Below are 22,730 nucleotides of genomic sequence, written 5' to 3'. Positions count from 1 at the left end.
CATTATTCCCTACTTGCCAAAGCTACCCAGGAAGTCTAAACTGGTGCATTACAAAGTAGAAATGTGTGTATGAGCTAACACATTCCAAGCAGGTTTGTCACTCTGTGGTACCAAACATTTCTAACCACTTATCAACTGTAAAGCTGCTATTTGCATTCTGTACTCCACACTTGAAAGCATTACAGCTGCCTCTGGCAGCAAAGGAAATGCAAAACCTGTTGGAAGAAAATAAATAAAATAAAGCTGTTTCCTATGGGACAATTCAAAGTCTCACCTCATCATCCTGAGACATCACGGATTCTGTGTTCCCTCTATTTTTATTAATAATGCAGCAACAGTCTTTCAACCACTCTTTCTGAAGAGGTGCTTTTTCTTTGGAAGAGATATGAGTCATGTGATTATCTCACTCATCTGGAGTCAAAGGCTAAAAACTGATAGAGGTTCTCACTATCAACTAGTCTATAATTTGGCACCTAGAGAAGCAGTAATAAATGGATGTTTATCTACTCAACAGGGAATTTCATTTTACTCTCCACCTCCAAAGTCATTACCTGCACAATAGGAACAAGCAACAGAAATTCACAACATAATAAACTGTTGCGGGCTTACTGCCTAAACTGCACCTTAAAATAATTTTCTGTATCAGAAACTGCAAGCAAACTATAATCCGCAATATGACTTTGCTGACACACTGAAACAAATGGCATTTGCATCTCCTATGAACAGAAAAGAAATTTATGATCCAGATAAAGTTTCTACTGTTCTCATTATTGTTTTCCTTGGTGGAAAAAAAAAAAAAGTTAGAGATTTCTTTTTTTCTTTGAAAACTACTGAACCAGAGAATTCTATTAAGTAAAAGTTGGGTAAGAGTCATGTGTAAACAAAACTTGGTATAAATTTCAGAGCTTCTCGAAAAATATAATATGTTCTCAATAGCATAAGCGATATAAAAATATTGTTCAATTAGATTGCTTTAACATTTAAACTTATGCCTGAAAAACATCTTGTCAGTAAGAAAATAAATAGTACTTTCAGAATAAAACCCTGTTAAAACCATATGCAGTAACTTATTCTGAATTATGATATCTATTTTTCTAGGCTTGGCAGATTAATAGGAAAGAAATGAAAATATTTGTGAATCAAAGAACACTGAAAATAGTACATAGCCATATTATAATTCTTTTTTTTTTTTTCTTTTCTTCTTTTTTTGGGAGGGGGGGGGAGGGAGGGAGCGAGAAGGGTGTTGTAGAGTGGTATTTTACAATATGGTACTATATGAAAAGCTAACATAGTTTCAAGCAATACTTGTCCACTGTCTTAATCTTAATAATAACCTTGATTCTGGTCAGTATTGTATCTCTTCAAGCATAAAAAGAGTAATTCTTTTCCTTTTTTTTTTTCTTTTTCTTTTTTTTTAACATTGTTTGGAGATATTTCATTATAGAAATAGATATTTCAGTGTATCTCTAGCCCTTTACTAATATCACTGAAGTGGCTGGGTAGTCAACCTGTGATCCCTTGCAAGACAACACAGCAAGAAAAGGAAGTAGTCATTAAAGGAGCCAGAACAGTCACTTATATAAATCAATATGCAGTAATAGAAAAGAATATAATGAGATGTTTGACAAACATCTGTGTTGTTTAAGCCAGGACTGTATCACCTGCTCAAAACTTGAGAAAAACACCAGGAAGTAGCTCCCATTTGAGTTTAAGAGAACAAGCCAGCATTTCTGAATCGTCTAAAAAGAATTAGTATATATTAATCTGCAAATTTGGTATCTCTACAGTTCTTGGTTACTCTAGAGCGGCTGGACTAAGCCACTCCTTTAAGGTTAAAACGCACAATACACCATCATAGTACAACATACATTTTTGTGTTTCCATAGCTCACAAGGCAAACTGAAAGTGAGAAGTACAGCATCATTTTTCCAGCCAAAGGAAAGGATTTGTTTCTAAAAACATATTTGTTTTTATGAAAATAGCACACTTCCTGTCCTAAAACTCGGAACATTAGTTGAGGTTTGTGTTTTTCGGTTGGTTTGTTGGCTTTGATTTTTTTGTTTGTTATTTTATATATATATATATTTAATATTATTATTATTTTTACATCTATAACAAGGAAAAGACTGGCAGGAAGAGATAGCTCCAGAGAAATTTCAGTGAGAGTTAGTCTCATCCCAGACAGGTTCAGCTATAGGCATGGGGTTGTGCTCAACTCCTACAGCTGGTTTATCTCAGTCACCATGGAAATCTTATGCCCTGGACTCTTCCAGTCCTACCTCCAAGTTCAGAAAAACAACAATCAAATTATTTCATGTAATGTGAATTATCTGTCAGGCAATAAAATATGTTAATGAGATGTTTATCTACACAGACAGCATTCTTCACAGTGAAGCTTACAGTTGTCATTTCAGTAGCAGACTCTGCAAATCTCAGAGTGTTCTCACAGCATCAAACTTTATACACTGACAGAGTAGAGTGGGGATGCCTTTTTCCCTATGTACCATTATTTGGCTAAAATAATAGAGGATTTCAGTCTGTAGATATGAGGCATGAAGTTTTCACTGAGAATAAAACTACAAATAAAATCTTCACCTTGTACCAGAGTGCAAACCTAAGAGCTTAGAAATCAAAACTGAACAAACATATTGGAATTCGTAAATAAATGTATATGCCCTGACTTGCATTTTATCAGAACTTGTCTGATTGCGGTCAATTACTAATTGTTTATCAGAACTGGTGAACTTATTTACTAGTGTTTTCTATACATACTGTCTGAAACTAGGCCTTCACTAAAAAGTCATCAGAGAGGCTGAGGGAGTTTTCGCAAGGTGCCACAGAATGGAGAGATTGGATTTAAACATTCAGCCTTGCTGGTCAGCCTGGACATTTATTCTTATCCTGAGACTCCCACAAAAAGCAACACAAAGCAGAACAATTACCTTTATATTATAACTTTAATAATCATTTGGGGCCATTCTGCAAGGCAAGAGGAAGAGATGGTCTAAAATTTCAAAATCTTCAAATTAAAACTATGTGTATTAGCAGACCGCATGCTCCACGGAAGGTAAGCATTGCCATTCATTTTGTAGCATGGTGCACGTCTTAAGGGTAATTGACACCAGAATGTGACCCCCACTCTACGTGTCAAACATTATCATAAAATCAATAGCACGTCACATTCCCTGTGCTATCACACACCTGTGTCTCAGCCCGGAGGCCTGCAGTGCTTGGTGTGGAGTCCCTCGAGGTGCAGGCCATGTTGGAGCGGCAGCGATCGCCCCACCAGCCCCAACCATCTGCAGAAAGATGGCGTGTGGTGAGCCGAGGATGGCCTCTGGCGACTCTGGGCCTCTGTCAGCAAAACCTGTGAAACAGAAAGCATACAGTTTGTTTTCTACACCATGGGTGACATCCTCATTTGAAGTTGTGCTGGAGCTGCTTTGTGACAAGCACGATGTTAAGACATGACACAAATACACAAGAACAGCCATCCTGCCAAACAGACTCTACTTAAAGCTTTCACTCGATAGTCCTCTGATTATTTTTTTTTCCAGGGAGAATACAGTTTCCCTTCAAGCTTGTTATGAATCAAGCTTTTCTTCTCTTTATCGACAAATTAGTTTTTTAATGGCCTCTACACTCAAGAAGGCAAACACTTTACCTTATCATAAGACACCAACAAAAACTTCAGAGTTAATCAAATGTCACAATTATGAGAGGAAAGAGAAAAAAACATAACAACCAAACACGAAATAAACTGCTACTGTTCTCTGAAAAACTGCAACAGATCTCTTTGCCTAAAGTCCCTTCTCCTAAAAGACTGCTAAGGCAGTAGCTTCTCAGTGCACCATAGAAGAACTGTCAGTCTCTGGAAAGTTCCATATTCCCAGATGATGTACAGCCCTGTTGGTCACTAGCACTTTCCAAAATACATGATTGTTGTTGTTTTCTTTTTTTCTTTTTTCTTTTTTTTTTTTTTGACCGTATAAGGGTGCCATTCTAATAGACTTCTTCTTGATTAGATGGTTGTATCTGGACCTACTAGAACATACCCGATCAGAAAATTAATACAGCATATCACCCTCAATTGAAATTTCAGCACCTAAGGTCATCTCCTACTATGGGTTTCTGATGTGCCAAATCACCATTCCTAAATATGGTGATTGCAGTATTCATGCTGCAGTGTGCACTTGAATTTCTGTTTGAATCTTGTTCCTGGATATTTTGATTTATGCAGCAGTGCTCAATTATTTCTCTCCTTTTACTCCACCTGAGGCTTCCAAACCCAAGGCTAGCATTATACTCATGAGGAAAAAGACAGATAATTCCCTTGGCATAGATGAGAAAAAGATCAAAACCACAAATCCTCATGTTCACTGACTGCAAAAGATACTATGTTCAGTTATCACTGCCAGGCTATCAAGCATAGCTTAGTCAAATAATATCAGTGAGGTCACTATTCAGCGAAGCAGGTGCTGTGTGCCTCATAACTGAGGACGTTGAGGCACACATGACCCCAGTGCTATATGAAACCATATACATGGCAACTTTGCCTCCTGAAGCTATCCACTATGTTCCTCTGCTAAGAATCAAAGCTGAGAAAATCCATTTTCCCAGGTCGAAATATTTTTCTATTTCAAATACTTTAACAAAAACAATAATAAAAGCATTAGATTTTTCTAAAGAGGGTTTGCAACAGAGAGATGACAGCGCATCTCCATCTTTGAACACAGTAGTAGCAAACCCTGAATGGGGATGAAGTGAATTCACAAACGTGTAGAATTTCATGTATTTCATACCTTCACCTATGTAAAACAACAGCTTTTGTCACAAAGGACATTATAGACTGGGTCTGAGCAAGCCTAAGGGAAGTTTGGAGCTTACTGAACATGTGGTGCTGTTTTACCATGTGATGAGAAATCATCTGAATTATGATGGCACACATCCATTTCCTTACCTTGAGAGATATTTTTTGTATTAATCACTGTCTGCAATGTTTCTCAAAGCAGTATGCAACTTTTCAAAGCTTTGAGAGTAGCTTAAGAATCACTTCAGAGATAAGCCATCTCATCAGCCACTGAAATGCAACTTCATTGCAAAGCTAATAGAACGGGGTGGTTATCAATTTGGGGCAGAAAAAGAAAAGAAGAAAAAAAAGCAACAACATGTTTTTGTAACAGAGAGAATCCTGAGTTAGCAAGTGTTTATGAGAATGACCTCCACAGGAAAATATCAACAGATTTCACACTGAGTGCTTTAGGATGGGGGCTCTATAAAGGACCAAATGATCCCTTGTTGGAATCAAACCTGCAACTGCATAAGTATTTCAAAAATCAATGTTTAGAGAATTCAGTTCTGCCTCAAAAGGTTAACTGGTGAGTGTAGGACACCCTGCTGAAATGCAAGCATCCTCACAGTGTTTAAAAATCATGGTCAGAGAATGGAGCAAAAAATACTGCGCAGTGAAAATAGGACACATATACAATATTCAACCAAGCTACAGCAATCAGGACATCTTTTCATTTACCTATGGCTTCAAAATGCTAACCTCAGACTCCCCACTTAAATCCCAAGTGACTATGAGTGGAGGAGTTAGACCCTACCTACCTATAACTAAGAGGCATGGGAGTTCCTCTGCGCTGTACTGCAAATGTAATTTGTCCATGTAATATACTTCAGTCAGTAAAACAGAGCTACCAAGAGAAACAACTGGCTACCAAATGAAACCTTTTTCTTTTCTTTTTCATACATGAACAGTAAATTATTCCCATCGCAGAATATAACAGAAATACAAACTGCAGGAGATAATTTCTCTAGTCCTCATGAGATATGCATTAAAAGGTTCAACAAAAGATATTATGTCAGACTGTGCATTTACTTTTAAATTATTGATGAGCTGCGTCTATTGTCATTTGTGCTTGCATTACTAGAAACTAAAGCAAATACTAAACTTCTAAATAGAGTGTGCCTGAAAAAGCATGTGTTCATAGGCTCCAGGATTCCCCACAGTCCTGAAGGGATTCTCATAACCTCACAGGTACCTTCAAGTCCTAGAATTTGCATTCTGCTTTCCAGCTCAGCTTGCAGATGTTTAAAAATACATGCAACAAGACAGCTTGCTTTTGGCTACACATCTAAGAGGTTCAAACATCTGAATTATTCTGTCTGAGGTCAACTATGATATGTGTGCCAAATTAGGTTGAAATCCAGCTGGGAAGAGCTGTGAAAATGCTAAGATCTTTGGTGCTAGGGAACTTCTGCTTTTTTTGACCGATGCACACTCTTTCAGCTCTTCTTCCAGGGAGAGGACAAATTTTCAGGAACCAAATCTGTAATTTGACCGAACGTATAAACTTACACCTTATAAATCTATAGATTTCACTCACTTGAATGTTGCCTTACAGATATAAAATGCTGATCATGACAGTAAAATTTCATAACAGTGTTTATTAGCTGATGGAATCCTAGAAGACAAGGGATACACATCACATGCATTTGTGTACCAAGAAGATTTGCAGAAAAAGACAAAACATACGTTTCCTGGGATTTGGAATTCTAATATCTCTACACTTTTAATATAAGCAGAAAATATTTTCCAGTAGTTTGGGATCAAGGCATATAATCTTAGAAAGCAGTATACACCCAGGATAACTCCATCAAAATTGTACTATTCTGTACAGATATAATTCCAATGATATATATGTTTCAGTATGATTCAGCTTCACCAAAGGACTAATGCTCATCCAACAATTTATGAAAATTTTTGGCACAAGTCAAATTGTGAACTAGTAATTTAAGGAACTCTTATGACTGATACTCTAAAAATAATTTCACATACATTTTTATGTGATGAATGGCATTTCATAAAATAACATCTCTTGAAACATTTCAAAACAATTAAGGTAGAGCTGAACAGAACAAGTGGTTCTGCTCTTCAGGGATTTGTCTTTACTTAAAGTCCCAACCCCCAGTCTGAAAGCAATCTTTGCTTTCTCTTCTCCTGGAATAGATAGTACCAATTTTAAAGCTACTCTTGGGAAAAGAGAACTTAAAACAGAATTATCCATAAATGAAAATGATAATATCATTAGCATTTTTTCTCTTTACTAAATACATTAGATTTCAAAATATTTTAGGAATTTTAAGCCTCTAAAGAAAAATCAAATAGCTACTTCTCTTCAGCACTGTTAATCTCTCTCCCCACCCTCCCCCTGCCTCCGCCAGCATCTCCCCAGCTTTATTTTATTTCTTCCAGGAAAGGAGACTAGAAAAGTCTAAAAGCAGTGGAGAATAGACTAAGGTACACTTGTAAACATTAATTTAATCCCGAAGACCTAAATAGTAACATTCAGTAGGTGTAGGACACATTTTTTCACAAACAATCAACATATTACCATAAGCCTGAAATATAAGCCTCAAATATGCTATAATGGACTAATTCCAAAAAGCGTCTGAGATTGCCATCTATTAAGAAACCTCAGAAAAATAGGCAGTGTAAGAGGTAATTTCTGGTATTTGTTTCTTCCCTAATTACATGAAATCAAGATCTACACAGAGTCTATTCAACCAAAGTACTCTCCTTTTACCAGTATGGAAATAACCATAATCCTTACCAGGAATAGAAAGATAGTCAGAGTCTATTAGATCTATCTTTGTCTGACACATAGTCACGTAAAAAAAAGGCATGTTGAAGCTGTTTATGATATAACTTTTAAATACACAAACCATCACAGAAGCAGTACGGAACATTGCAGCACAGTGTATCTAGATATAGAATGTGGAAACATCAGCTGCATCTGTTCTGGAAGCTGAGTGTGCAATGGTAGATACATAATTCAATTCCTACCAGAGACCTGCAAAGCTGTTCAAAGAGAGGAAGACCCTAGTAAAAGACCTGACCTCCCTGTTCATTACATATTCCTACTGAACGTCTGTGCATTACATCCTTAACCAAGCCAGAGCAGAGCCTGAATAATACCATGTGAAAATCTACTTAAGGATGCCCTGAAACAAGTACCTCACTTATCCAAAGGAAAAATCTAAGGCCTCCAATGTGCAAAAAACTAGTCAAGGATGCTGTCCTTGACCACGACACTGAGCAGGCTGTTTAGGAAGAACAGGGCATATGGCTCCTACTTTCTATTAAATCAATGATTTATAAAGAACTGATAGAAGCAGGCCACATCTGAACAGTATTTTACAGCCACCATGAACATTACTGTCCATGAAGCTTGCTAATCTCATTTTTAATTGATTTAAAACTTGGTCCTCCATAATGTCCTCTGGCTCTGAGTCATACAACCCAGGTTCAAGCTGCCACGAAGGGTTTCAAAACTTGCTTTTACTGGGCAGTCAAAAGAAACATTAAATAGCTGTTCTTTGGTTGCCTTCTCCGCAAGCGGCCTGGTGGAAAGAGAGCCAGCTCCAAACATATTGTGCCATAGGAGACACAACTCTCACTCTCTGTCACACCCTCTCCTTGTTTCAATTTTTTCCCACTTTCTCATTTGCTGTGAATACAATGGTAATATCTTCTTCAGAGAAACCGCTTTTCTCCTGATGCTCTCCTTCCAGAAGATCCGTGACTGCTCCAGTAGACAACTGATACATCACTTTGGTGTGCAAGGCTTTCAGTTTCTCTTTTCCTGTACTAACAGCTATATCTATGGCTGGTTTCTAAATTAGGCGTAGTATTTGTGAGCATTAAAACAAACACTTGGAAGACCTTTCACCTGCTAATCAATTCCTTCATTTTAGTGTAACTGTAACCTGCCCAAAACATCCATTCAGTCCCAAGAAAGCTGGAGGCTCAAGATCTTGTTCAAAAGTGGTAAAAAAAATAAAAGCTCCGCAGAAATGAAGTGCATTTTCCCTGAGCCCTATCCAAAAGAAGAAAATAGAAGAAATGAAAATTGATGAAGAAGGGCGAAGTTTCAGAACAAGACAACTTTTTTTTAAATTAGAGACAGTCCATGTTAACTGAGCATTCGTTGTCTGAACCAATGGCCACTGGAACACAGTTGTCTGCCAGTATTTCAGCAGATTCATTAAATGTTTAGTGTGCTGCAGAGAGGTATGTTAGTTTTAATGAAATAATACTAAGAATAAAAAAATTAAGATTGAACAGTAGAAAACAGCATCAGTTAGTGAAATGTATTAAGCTAAGAAACAGTCCTCATGGCAAGAAGTAAAATTTCTAAAAACATCTAGAGCTAAACAGTGGAAAAAGCACTTAAAGATACAATTACACGTAGGGAGGAGAAAGAAAAACAAACAAAAAATCACACAGAAGTACCCATCTGACAGGTTGCTTTCCATCTCTATCATCAGTGATTCTCTTATAAAAACAGTGTAAATCTGACTTCAGCCTGAAACAACCTAGTTGCAAATGCTCATGGATGGCTATCGTATACTCATGGATAGACACCCCCGCAGAAGAGGAATAATATGAGGGATGAGTGGGATTAGCTCCAGGTACTTTTCTCTCTCTCCATAGGCACTATTTCACATGACAGCAACATTCCAGAAGAACAATGAAATTGGTGAAGCGACAGAGGGAACCTCATAAGGATGGATTAACAAACAACAACAACAACAACAACAAAGCAGCAAAGAAACAGAACCAAGGCTGTAAAATCGCTTCCTAACTCTTCATTCCAAAAGAAACATTCAGAGAAAGTGCTAATATTTGCTTCCATCCCCGAAGTGTCCTGCTACAGCACTACCATTAATTGGCACTCCATTTCTACAGACATGTGTTAGGACCTATTATACTACTATCTAAGCAAATTATACCAAAACTGTTATGAGTGTGACTCATGCCAGCTGGACTAGTCTAAATATTAATAAACATCATTAAATATATTACATTCAACATTAATTCATGCCAGCAAGGCTAGCTAACAAGAAGAAAAGAAAACAGAAAAGACTATTTCAAAAAATCATGCTCAGATGCTGTGATGATTAGTGTTACCAAATAAATAAATAAAAACAAGACTTCCAGAAAGTCTCAGGTATTTTCAATAAATGGATAGGTATGTCTACCAATCCTTCTGGCAATATTTTCACTGCTGTCACTTAGTGGAAGATTTAAAAGGCAATACAGGAAAGTCTATAATTTGCTAAAAAAATTAAAAAGAGCTGAAGTACCTTGATCAAATTCCAGGGAGATCTTTCACACTTGCAAGACTCAACGTCATTGAGTGTCCCTGGAAAGGACCTACTTTCTGAACTGCCAGTATGATAAGCCTACTTTTGTCCTGGCCTCTCCAGAAAACACTCCAAACAAGTCCTTCTGAGCACAGTGCTGAGGAAGGCAGTTACTATGACCAGAGTGATAATTGTATAACTGCAAAAACCTACTGAAAAGTGCTTTCTAACGTTATGGTGTCTAAATAATTGCAGCACTCAACATGTTTTATGGTATTCTACATTCATAACTGTGTCTATACGCAAAAACAGCAAACTAGAAACTGATGTGTGTGGCCTTTTTTATGAACTACTGTTTTCAGGTTTTTCAATAGCGACAAACACAGTATTTCAAAAATTGCACATCGAGTCTACCATGCCTCTGGGAGGACAAATCAGCATGTGTTACATCTCTAAGTCTGCAAACACTACTCTTAAGTACGTTACAGTCAACCAGAGGAATGTGGAGTACCTCAAAGGGAAAAATAAAACTCATAGTAGGTAGTAACTACTTTCTTCTTGTCTAGAAAAATGCTAAGATGCTGAAAATTGCTCATACTTAAATTACTATTAATTAAAATAAGACATAGCTACTCCTTTCTCTCCTCCCTATTCCCTTTTCTCCTCTTGCCCCACAAAAAAAAAGAAAAGAAAGGAAAAGAAAGGAAAAGAAAAGAAAGGAAAAGAAAGGAAAAGAAAGGAAAAGAAAGGAAAAGAAAGGAAAAGAAAGGAAAAGAAAGGAAAAGAAAAGAAAAGAAAGGAAAAGAAAAGAAAAGAAAAGAAAAGAAAAGAAAAGAAAAGAAAAGAAAAGAAAAGAAAAGAAAAGAAAAGAAAAGAAAAGAAAAGAAAAGAAAAGAAAAGAAAAGAAAAGAAAAGAAAAGAAAAGAAAAGAAAAGAAAAGAAAAGAAAAGAAAAGAAAATTAGAAACGACTGTAAAATGGAAACTTAAAATCCATTAAGTTTTGCTTTTGGAGGTGAATTAAAATCCTTTCTGTTAACATTATAGACAATAACTGGGAGCTTTGGTTTTGCTAACATTTGTCTAAGCTAACTGAATTTTCCCTGTGTAAAAAAATGTTTACTAAATGGGCACAGAAAGCACAGCCTTTCTCAGCAAACTAACTTTCTCCTATATTTAAGTGTCCACTTTATCCTCTGCCCCCACTTACAAGAATAAAGAGATTTTCAAATTATTTTTGGAGGTGTAGGAGTTTTTTTCCTTTCCACAGAACTGAATTACTTTCACCAGTGACATTTTTAGCGGACAGATCACCCAGTTACGCCAGATTGTTGAGCTATTTCTCAAAATCAGTAACCACATCACACAGTGGAGTCACAGATATGCCTGTTGGATGGAGGACTGTCTGCGGAGAGCTAATAGCACTCCAGGCACAACAGGGAGAGAGGAAACAAGTCTGCAAGCTCAAGAGGACAGAAAAGGCATCTCAATACTTCTACCCAAGACCTCCCAGGATTCCCAAAGCATTAGCCACAGAGTTGGGATGGGACGTGATGAGATGGGATGGGATTGTTGAGCCTGAAGAGAGTTGCACGGACCTACAAGAACATAAACTATCTGGATTCCTCCTTCTGGTTCAGCATCTGCACGTATGGAACCTGCCATTTAACGCTGAGCTTTGTAGCTCCCATCTCTTGTGGGCATCACTATGTTTTTTGTTTAAAATTCTCTGGATTTTTAAAATTGATTAAGTCACAATCTGATCTAGTTCCTGTTTTATAAAGGTTAATACAAAAAGCCAAGAGCCAGATTAATAGAACAACAGCAAAATCAATCCAGCATGAGATTGAATGCACTAAATTCAGCCTTTACACCATCTATGACCTGTTGTATCTGCTTTTAATTTTATATGAGAAATTCCCATCTCCTAAATCCTCTGGGGATACAAATAATCTAAGCCATTTACATAAATATTTCCCCTTTTCACTGATACATAATAACCTGCTTCCAAGATCTGTCTTGAAAAAACCTTCACATAATTTTTCTTGAATCATTATGGGTGTACAAATCAGAACTTGTCCATGTAAGGTCAATGGAAGGAAGGATAAAAAGGAACTAAACAGATTAAAAGGAATAACAGACCTAGATTCTGTTTGCAATACAGGTACAACATACAAAACAGTATTTTGCATGCAGCAAGATACACACACATTCTGACAGAGTTAGCATCCAGTGTAACTTCACGCTTTAGAAAGTGCCTTTGTGCCACCCTTGAAGTCATTGAATTCAAAGGGATGAAAACAGGAATGGAAGAACACCTTTAAAATGCCTTTCACGTTTTCTTCCAGTCCAAAATTACAATTACTACACGCTTTCTAAGCCCGCAGCCAGTTTTAGTAAACTGCTACTTACAGCTCTTGCATGACAGCCAACAGATGAAAGAGATGAGTGAGAGCTCTCATTCATTGCTGCTAGCAACCCACTGCCTTTCTGATCCCTTTCTTCAGAAACAAAGATTAGATGGGGGGGGAATAAGGTAAAGGGTTATTTTTAAAAGTCCGTATTTTTAAATCACCATCCAGGAGCTGGCTGAGTTGAGCTCTTATTAGTTGCTTCTCATCTCACACTTGTTTCCATAGAAACCATCACCGCAGCATTGCCTGCCTCTATCAGAAAGTCTTCAAATTCAGTCGATACCAAACCCCATTGGACACGCAGGTAGATGATAACGGCAGCACTGCTTAAGTGCTAAGGCTTGCAATGCTGGTCTCACCATACGGAAAGCAGATATATAAAACAGAGAAGTTACCTCTATCATAATGAACAGATTGGAGCAGTAGCTGGTCCAAACCACAGCTGCTTCCACAGAAGATCTTCCCTTTTCTCCATCACATCCAGATAAATTCATAGGTGGGTTGGGATGAAGATCTCTAACTAAAACCCGCAGAAGCTGGAAAATCATTTAAATGGGGGAAGGCATTTATCTACATTATCAGTGTAGCAAAAGGCAGCTGGCTACTAAGCAGAGGACTTCTTCACTTCTTAGACCATTTTTTCTGTTTCTAGAAAAGTATAGTGGGGGCTCCCACTCATATTCCTCAGGGAATATAGAATATAGGGGAAAAAAAACACACGACAGTCTGAATATTCAGTGGTGGTGTTTAGTATGATATGTACCATGGAAAGATACACTCTGAAGGCCTTTCATCTATAGTATTTTTCTGTTTAGTAAGTTCATCTGGGAAGAAGAAAGCTCCTTCCAATGTCAATCACTCATCTCATAGAGGGAAAGAACTTGCTATTCATTATTTTTATTTAAATGTTATGCAAATTAATGACCATCTGTCATTTAAAGGTAAAAATCAGCCACCACTTTTGCACCACCTTTATCCCTATTGGAACATACCAAAAAAGTGACATTGAGATGACAGTCATGAGTCATCAGGTGACCCTAACTGACTAGTCAAATGCAAGAGATGTTATTCCCTACAGACTGCCCAAGGGGACTGCTAAAAACCACAGGATGGTGAATTCCTCTGATCTAAAGGAGCAGGCATGTTCAGTGAGACAGTCACTCAACATGGTTTCTCATAGCTTAATTTCAGTTAGAGCAAATTGTTCTTAAAATAAATCTCATCTTCTCTCGGGCAAACCCTGAATGGGAGAAGTTGGTTATGGATACAAATACATAATAAAGGCTGATAGCAACTTGCTAACAACAAGGGAGCCTATGGAAACACTCACTCATTGAGGAATATGAAGTGGCAAAATCTAACCAGTGGAAATCCAAAGAAAGGAAGGACTATCCTTACACGTCTGAGAAGTGCTGCAATAATACCTGAACATGATTCCTCCTCTTTGTACCTACTAGGCCCTCCAGACACTTTCTGTTCAAGAGATGATCCCAAAGCATGCCAGTTCACCTGACAATCTAGAAGAAATAGAATTGATTTTTTTTTTTTATTTTTCCACCGTAAGAAAGCCCCAAGCTCTGCATGAAACATGTACGTATTAAAACATCAAACTATACATTACAGAACAGTTTGTGAGGTTGGGTAGGTGTGGGTAGGCCTAGGGATTGCGTAACAAACATGATTAGCATGTGAGTGAATTGTAACCTATACCCACACCTATACCCACAATGCGTAAGTTACAGATGTTCCATATCTATAGTTTTTAATGGAATGCTAGGGCAAACTGAAAATCAAAATGTGTACCATACTGCAAGAATACATTATGCATAACAGGCTTTTGTAACATCTAAAGTTGTGGAGGATTTCTAGATATGAAGAATCTGTGAGTACAAATATTAAATTTTAAGTGAATTTCATGGATATGGAAGGTGATGAACTGAAAGGAAGAATGTCAGTTTTGTTCAGTAACAATTTTGAATCAATATACTGAATACAGATAGCAGTGATCTCTCAAGTTACTTCTCAGGAAGACTGCTATTTTTGACAATATCAGTATACATATATTTACACTGGCAAAATTTTGTGTCCAAAGCACTTAATAGTTCCTTCTTCCAGAAAGCAATTTTCTAAAATTGTGTTCTTAGGCTTAGCAGTAAATAATTTATTTTCCAATAAAATATTTCAAGGATTTAATTTGTGGTGCAACAATGCCCAGTAATATGGATTTTTATACTTTAATGCCTGTCATATTTCACTGAATGATAAGTGTGAATTTGCATTTTCATCATAGAAGGAAAAACAAATTCTTCTCATATCAGCTTTCCTGGTACAGGACAGTGCAGTTCCTGCCTGGGACACTGCAACAATCCTACTGAGATATGCCAAGATAAGAATGTTTGTTTGATGGAGAAACTTACAATGCTCTCACCACATTCCCTGTTTTAGTTTGCTGTATTTCCTCAGTTATGGAAACTTAAGTAAGTGTAATAGTTATATGTCAAAATGAAGACTGGTGCAGTTTCCACCAAGAAGCTCAGTTTCCAAAACAACAGCTTTCAGTTGATGATCAAGTCAAGGCCTTGGGGCTTCAGCTCTCTGCTTTCAGATGCAAGAGTCCTGCTGGAGTAACAGGAATTTAGATTTTGAGATGATGAAATTAAGAAGTAATGAAAATAAGATTGCTATACGAGTTATTGGTTCAGATGACACTGCTGCCTAAATGGTACAGTTTATGCAGCAATATTTAAAAATGTAATGCCAGAAGCTGAGAATAACACTGCAAAAATGAATTTCTTCAGATTCAAGTCCGTGCCATCAGCAATGAATACGCTGCCACCATTTTCTGATGCTGCAGGCCTAGAGGAAGGATGACAGCTGTTATTGAAGATAAAGATGATTTTGTGGAAGTGCTTGAGGAATTACCAACAAGAAATGAAAGTGCAAGCTTACTTGCTTCTCTAAAGGAGAGGGATGGAATCCATGTAATCAATAACTGCAGACTGAATAAAAGCAAACAAATCTGAAGGAAATACCTTGATGAGCCACAGAAAAGCCCACAGAGGTCAGAGACACCTCTGGAAGACATAGTCTACTCATTTCAGCAGTTTGCTTGCAGTTTACTCACAGAATAGCACTGACGGCATTAAAAACTGAATCTGGAATCAAGGGGATCTTAGTGCTCATTCAGATTCAATGGGAATAGTATCTTTGTCTAGGAGACAGATCTACGGACTAATCTATTTAGTTTTGCAAGAAATTACATTTCCAGGCTAGGGCAAGAAAATCTGTATCAGAACACTATCAAGACAACAACAAACCTATCAACAAGGGTAGAGGGGAAAAAATAATAATAATAAAAAGAAAAAAACACCCCAGTACTCATTAGTATTTGATGCGGGAAACCACTGAGGTGGGTGGCTCTTTCCCCAGGCAGCACAGAGGCAAGGAAGGCAGAGCAGTGCACCAGGTCCTCATTTCTACAAGCAGCTCACAGATCTCCTCCTGTGCCTGCACATGCCAAGAGGCCGAGCAGCCCTCCCCAAATCTGTGGTGTGATACAGCTGCCTCTCGCACTGACACTGGGGCTTGAGCAGCCATGCAGTCAGCTGGATCAGGCGATTGATCTGCCTGAAAGCTAACCCTACCAAAGAAAGAAAAGACAGATTAGCTTTCAGCTGGTCTGCGAGCTTCAGAAGTCATTTCTGCAACAAAGAGGAGGGAGGACCAGCGCTTCTGGGGGGCACTGCAGGCCCAGGTCAGCTGAGCTACTTCAAAAGCTCTGGCTGCTCCAGGCACACAGCCACCCGGCAGCTGAGTGAGGACTCGCCGTCAGGTGATCCCAGCAGCCATCTGTGTGCAGTTCAGTGTGGGACAGCTCAGGCCGCAGTTCAAGTGGAGTCATGTTACTCAGCAGCTGCCCCCGAGGGTCTCCAGCCAAAGAGATAGCAATGGCTGCATTCTCGCGTTTGGCATGGAGACCTACATATCACTCAGTGTTTGGGGCCTGAAAACATTTGACATCATTGGTCAATAGTATCATCAGGATGATTGAAGATGATGAAATTGGTGCACAGAGACAAAGAACGCTGCTCTCACTCAGCCAGGCTCTGGCAGAACCTATTGATTTAAAGCAAACAAACAATACGGGTAACAATATTCAAGACAACCTTAAGAGTTTATTCAGTTTGCCCTATTATTTCAACAAAATAGATGTTATTTAAAGCTATAATTCTCACAAAATGTGTACTGACCACACACACTACATTTATATATAAAAGCACAGACATTAATCTTAGAAGTTATGATAGAGTGCAAAATTAAATTACGAACAGGAGAGGTACCAAAAATTAAGGCTGATCATGAGCTCAGAATCGGACTTAGTTACGAAACTACCTTTTTATTTTTAATACCCCTAATATTTTTAATACTTAGTTTTAATAGGACCCCTCTCTCATTAAGTGTGCAAGACTTCTACTCAGTAATGGATTATTTCACCCCAGTGACTCTGTTCTCAGGCATCTTCTGCCTGTAAAGAGATATACAGACAATATCAAAGACAGGAAAGATGTCCAGTGGAGAAGATGGATAACATGCTGGCAATACCTCGGTCAAGAACTGTCAGATGTTAAAAAGATTTGAACTACTGCCATTTAGTATCAAACTTTAAAGCCTTTTCGTGCAGGTAAAATAAAAACCAGCCAAGTCACTCAGATTCCACTTCTAACTCCCATGACATTTAAGTCAATGAGACATCTCAAGAGAGAGAGAAGTACTTGAAGTCCAGTGGACAGACACAAGAATAAATTAGTAGCCCTGTACCAAGTAGGTAAAATCAAGAAATTAATTCATACACCGCTTTGGCTTCATCCAAAATGCAAACACACATGGACCAGCTTTACGTGTCACAGCTTGCTGATACTGGGTGCGTGCAAAAGAACATGCATATATCTCATAAAGAACATGAGGGAAATTAAAAAAAAAAAAAAAAGATTTATGAGTATGCATCAATTTATGCGTTGTATTATAATTTCTTCTCTTACTTCACTTCCAAGATACAAGACTAGTTAATATTGTCAAGGGGAAGGTTGTACTGTATATATCCAAACCTTCTACAAGTTATCTGCAAGATTGCATGCAAAACCATGCATTTTAAGGAGAAGAAAGAAGAAATAGAGATTTCTCCAATGTTATACCTTTACTTCAAAACTTGGACCATATGATAGTCGATAAGGTAGCTGTTGCTGAGAAAGAATAATGATTGACTTTATTCACAGGGGACAACGCAGTAGAAGAAGCTTAAAAAGGTTTCCTCTTTTCCTGCAACAATTTGCAATTTCATGCATCTTTCTTACATAATGTTTAATAAATGGAAAATCTGCTACAAAAATTAAACTGTAACACCAGTAATGGAAACTTGTTTCATAAACTGAAGAGAGTCCCAGAAAATGCACCAATATATTTCTATCACATTTTTGTTCTCCAGTGAGATGGCAGTTATATTTTTGCAGGCTAATAAGTGCTGTTGTATTATGCATGACTGAAATAAGACGTAATTTCTGTATTCTCCTTTTGTAAGTTGAATTCTAGAGCTCCAAAGAAACTGTTTCAGATATCGTTTGTATATAGAAAACCAAAATGTGAAAAGAACAAAGAATGTCTCCTGATTCTACACTTACTCCAAAAGCAATGTCTGCCTGTGTGTGCTGAAACTAGTTAACTTAAATATTGGTGTAAATAAGACAAAATATACGTACCATTCAATGCAACTTCTTTAATCATTATGCTACCAATATTTTTTTTCCATAAAATTAAAGAACTAGCTATTTTTCCTTACTTGGTTAAAACAAGCACCAAGCATTGAAATAATGTCAAAGACAAAATAAATATCATCTCCTTAGTATTCTTATGTGTTTTTCTAGGACATTTCTCTTTCAAAACCATTTTTAAAACATCCAGTAGTCTTTAGGTCTTTTCTTCTGGTTTTCTTCTGGTTACGCTCAAAGAAAAAATTCAAAAAGTCTACTGCAAAGTGAGCAGTACTTGCTTAACAGTTTCTGATTGTAAAAAACAGCCAGTGTATGAACATCTGACTATTCTAAAGAACATTTTCAAGAGGAACATCCAGGTTAGTTTTGTCACTTGCCGCTTAAACCATTTGTAGGAATAGCTAGTAATAACTGCTGCTCTTTGAAGAGCTGAAGCAATAGCACTATTGTGAACAAACCCCAAGGAACTGCCTCTGCAAACTCAGCTATCAATCTAACACTGAAAGGCAGCTCAGTAGTTCCAAAAAGCTTTGCAAATTCCATTTCTTTGAGAATTTAATCTGATAATTATTATCTACAGAGTACACTGAGAAAATCTGTCACCACTGTAGATTCAAATTTTTAAAAATCACCTGGGGAAGACAAAAAAAATTGGCACAGTGGGCTCAGTAAAAATCCTAAGGCTCACTCGTATCCTATTCTTGAAAGTCAGCTATGAAAAAAATAGCTTTTGGGAAATACCACTTTTACTTCAAGTGTAATAGTTTAAACATGAGCACAGCTGAATTATTTTTGCTCCACAGCTGCTTAGCTACATTGCACTCTATTGCAGAGACATTCATTACATTATTAAGGAGCAAATGGCTTTGTGTTTGTTTTTTTAAGCAATAAAGTGTCAAGTACTAAGATAAACAATTGACCTGACTTTCCTCTCCATGGAGTAGTAGCCAATTTATTAGAAAGTGTATTAACAAACTTTTCATATAATTTTATTAATACTTCATTAAAAATAGCTTCTGCTATTCTGTATTTATTTTTACATCTGCTTGTTGTACGTACATTATGAGTGACTACCAGAAATTTTGGTACAACAAAATTATTACTGCTCAGATTATTAAAAACTCCTCTACATTCTTAATTACCTGTTAGAACAATTCATAGTGAAAGAAATTCTAATGCACGTGAAAGACTAAGTGCCAGTAAGAACCACACAAGCAGGACATGTCAGATAGTAGCAAATATCTGATATTACTTGAGTACAAGGAACTTGTCTAGGAAACTGGGAATGTCCTACAGCCAAGCTACAGCTTATATGACTGCAAATGTTTTTACAGTTAGTAATAATGAAGCAGCAGACAGGCAGCATGAGAAATTGTATTCCTGACTTTTTAATATCAGTACAGAATAAATAAATTCATAATTGATCGATTATATATTCAAGCAGGGAGACAGAACGGTAGCCTTTCATTGTCAGCTGACATCCAGTCTCATCACCAGAGAGCACAAATGAAATGCTAATGGAAGAGAAGATGAATGCCAATTTCCTTCACTTTGCTCCAAGTTTCAGAGGCTCTCTACAATAAAAGATAGCTGTTTGTGGAGACTGGCTTGTTCCATACCATTAACTCAGAACAAAACATATTTTTAGTGGGACAGCAGTGTTTACTTGTAAGAACTGATGAATTGTACACCGCCATTTATCACTTGTAGACAAAGACATTCAGGCACAATTTTGGACATAAATCAAGGTACATGCTCCTAAATAAAAAAGGGATTGCTAAGTCCCTAAAACTGCATAGATTGAGGTCAGATTGGCCATAGCAACCAAGAATGGTACTTAGGCCTCCAGTAAGACTTAGCAACCAATAAATGAGCTCAGATCTCTTTTCATCTCCACTGGTGTGAAAGCCAAAATTAAAAAGATTAGATCACGCTGCACCCATCACAATAGACTTCACAGTGAAAAAGTCATTTCTAGCCTTTGATTCACATCAAATAAATAACATTCATCCCTTCCATAATGAACAACTTTCAAAGTAAATTGAATCTCCATAGTGCTGCTTTCCCTTGCTGCACCGTATTTACATGACAATGTATCACAGGAAGCTCAGAGTGGGTCTTACAAATGGAAGACCGAGTGCAAGGCACCTTTAGTGCTGATTGCAGTATATTCAGCTTCAAAATGATTCCCATTTAAACATAATGCTCCGTAGATTATAATAAATATAAACAATTCTTTAAATCTCGCAGGATGAAACTTTGTCATTATTTCAATATGGAAATCACATAGTAAACAGCTCCCTCCCCTTTTCCTTTCCAGTTCATCCATTTGAGGATATTCAGCAAATTCAACTTTCCAGGAGTGCCGATGATACTATCTGTCTGGCATTTCCAGGAAAAGGCACGGTACATCATTTTGTTTTGATTGCCTCTTTTCACACTATTGCTATTCTTTCTCGTATATATTTTGAAGCACTCCAGCAATACTTTTTAACATTGCAAACACACAGGCAGCCTACTAACTACATCCTTTGCACATTAAGCTGCAGGTATTGTTGTTCTCCCTCTCCCTAGAGCAGCAGTTATTTGTAAATAGGTAGCACTGCGCACAGCTGCAGGAACTTAACACAGATTTGACATAGGAGATCAGAAAACGTATCTCACAAATGTTTGCATATTATTGTCCTTCTATGCCCTGTTTTTCCCCGCACACAATTTGTCGTTACTAAAAACGGATAATCGTTCCCCTCCTATTGCAGCTTGCCTAAACTGACATTTAAGGAAAATGTTCAAAAGCGGTGGATTAAAATAAGAGTTCTACACCTACAATAACAATATGCAGAAATAATTTCAGTCCTCCGCAGCAACAACTCATGTAGATTATACTATTTGAACTCAGCAGGGAACCTCATTAATTTTTAAAACTCTCTGACCCCAGTGCAGTTAAGAGTGTAAAAATAATTACAAATTAGGGTTGAGAGAGCACTGTTTTAATATTGCATGTGTACTATCAGCTACACAGCATTTTATTGCATATGGACATCTATTGCAGCTAAGCATAATTTTAACTCAGTCAAAACGCATCTTCACAGATACTTTTAAAAACACAAATGTTAGAAATGCTTTATTTTTAAGAACGTAACTATAGTAGCCAGCGCTTCTATGCAAAACCCCTGCCTGCTTCCTGCAAACAGTCTCGTAACACAAAGCATGCAAGCACAGTTTTACAAGCTAGTAACAGCCTGGATACTGCAGTAAACTGAAACACTTCTATAACCCGGCACATTTGAAAGCTAGCAATTTCTAACTTATTTAGAAGGCTATAAAATACGCGTCTGCGGGTATAAATAGTCTCTCTTACCTAAAACTTGTCAGCAGAAAGATCCTTCTCCATTGTTGTCACCTCCAGTGCCCCCTCTTGCCACCATGGAGATTGGTTCTGCTATGTTTATTGCTGTGTGCCTCAGTTACAGCTGTGACACGGATCTGCTGGCAAAGGGGTGTGTGCGAGTGGGTGCGTGCGGGAGTGAGGAGAGCCCGCGGACTTCGGGACTGGGGCTAAACCTCAGGCCAAGTCAGGGCTGGAGAAGAGCGATCAAAGCTCTGTCCCTCGTCAACGAGCAGACAAGGTTCTGCTTCCCCCCTCTGCAGTGCGAAGCAGGGCTGTCAGTAGGGATTCCCACTAGCGAGGCTCTAGCAGAGGCAGACCATCTCCCGCTTGCTAGTGCCTGCCCAGCAGCCCGTGCAGAATACAGGTAGCTATTGTTCCTCAGACAGATATGTAGCCAGCCACTCAGACTCTGACAGATCTCAACAAACCAGTGAGCCTGCCTTCATTTTAACTCTTTATTTACTAGTGCTTTACTTTTTTACAGAGGTCTCCTGCTTTAGAGAAGGAGGGGCAGGGAAGGCAAAAAAAAAACCAACCATGAGAACATCGGTACATCATTCTGGTTTTGTTAAGGAAAGTGTTTCAGGTTTCACGTACATGGGAAGAAATCCTATACACATTTAGAGGCACTGATTTTTATTTTGGAATCTGATCTAGCCTAGTGTTGGACAACACAGCAACAGTACATCACCTGTAAAACAGGATTTCAGCTCTGTAAGGTAAATTACTCCTGCTCTGACACCTTCTGAATCCTCATAATTCACAAGGATATAAAAAAAATTTAAGAGACACCATTCATTTTTGCACAAATATTTCAGTTATTAAAAAAAAATAAAAATAGCACTTTAGTGCAAGTGCTTCACCACAGGCAGGGTGATTTTCTATGAGCAATCGGTTTTCAGCACTGGCTGGAAGTGAAGATAGGGTCTCCGACACAGAAGTGTGTTAGAGCACGGACATATCCAGCCAATTAGTTGGCACCAGAGGAAGCAGATACTTGTGCCAGTCTT

At 37.8% G+C, this 22,730-nt stretch overlaps 1 long non-coding RNA gene and 1 other non-coding gene across 2 annotated transcripts; both read right to left on the bottom strand.

Annotated features, from left to right (window-relative positions):
* Nucleotides 1-1,382: 1,382 nt before the first annotated feature.
* Nucleotides 1,383-22,082, bottom strand: LOC121110859. The gene is made up of 2 exons (XR_006932896.1): nt 21,691-22,082; nt 1,383-3,367 (listed from the first exon to the last, which is right to left on the bottom strand). It is a non-coding gene; the product is annotated as an uncharacterized LOC121110859 (long non-coding RNA).
* Nucleotides 16,288-16,378, bottom strand: MIR1691 (microRNA 1691). The gene has a single exon (NR_035184.1). It is a non-coding gene; the product is annotated as a microRNA 1691 (primary transcript).
* Nucleotides 22,083-22,730: the final 648 nt, after the last annotated feature.

This window comes from Gallus gallus, chromosome 1 (assembly GCF_016699485.2).
Source record: "Gallus gallus isolate bGalGal1 chromosome 1, bGalGal1.mat.broiler.GRCg7b, whole genome shotgun sequence".
Taxonomy (NCBI): Eukaryota; Metazoa; Chordata; class Aves; order Galliformes; family Phasianidae; genus Gallus; species Gallus gallus.
Note: the sequence above shows the minus strand (reverse complement) of the source record. Positions and strands in the feature narration are given on the sequence as shown.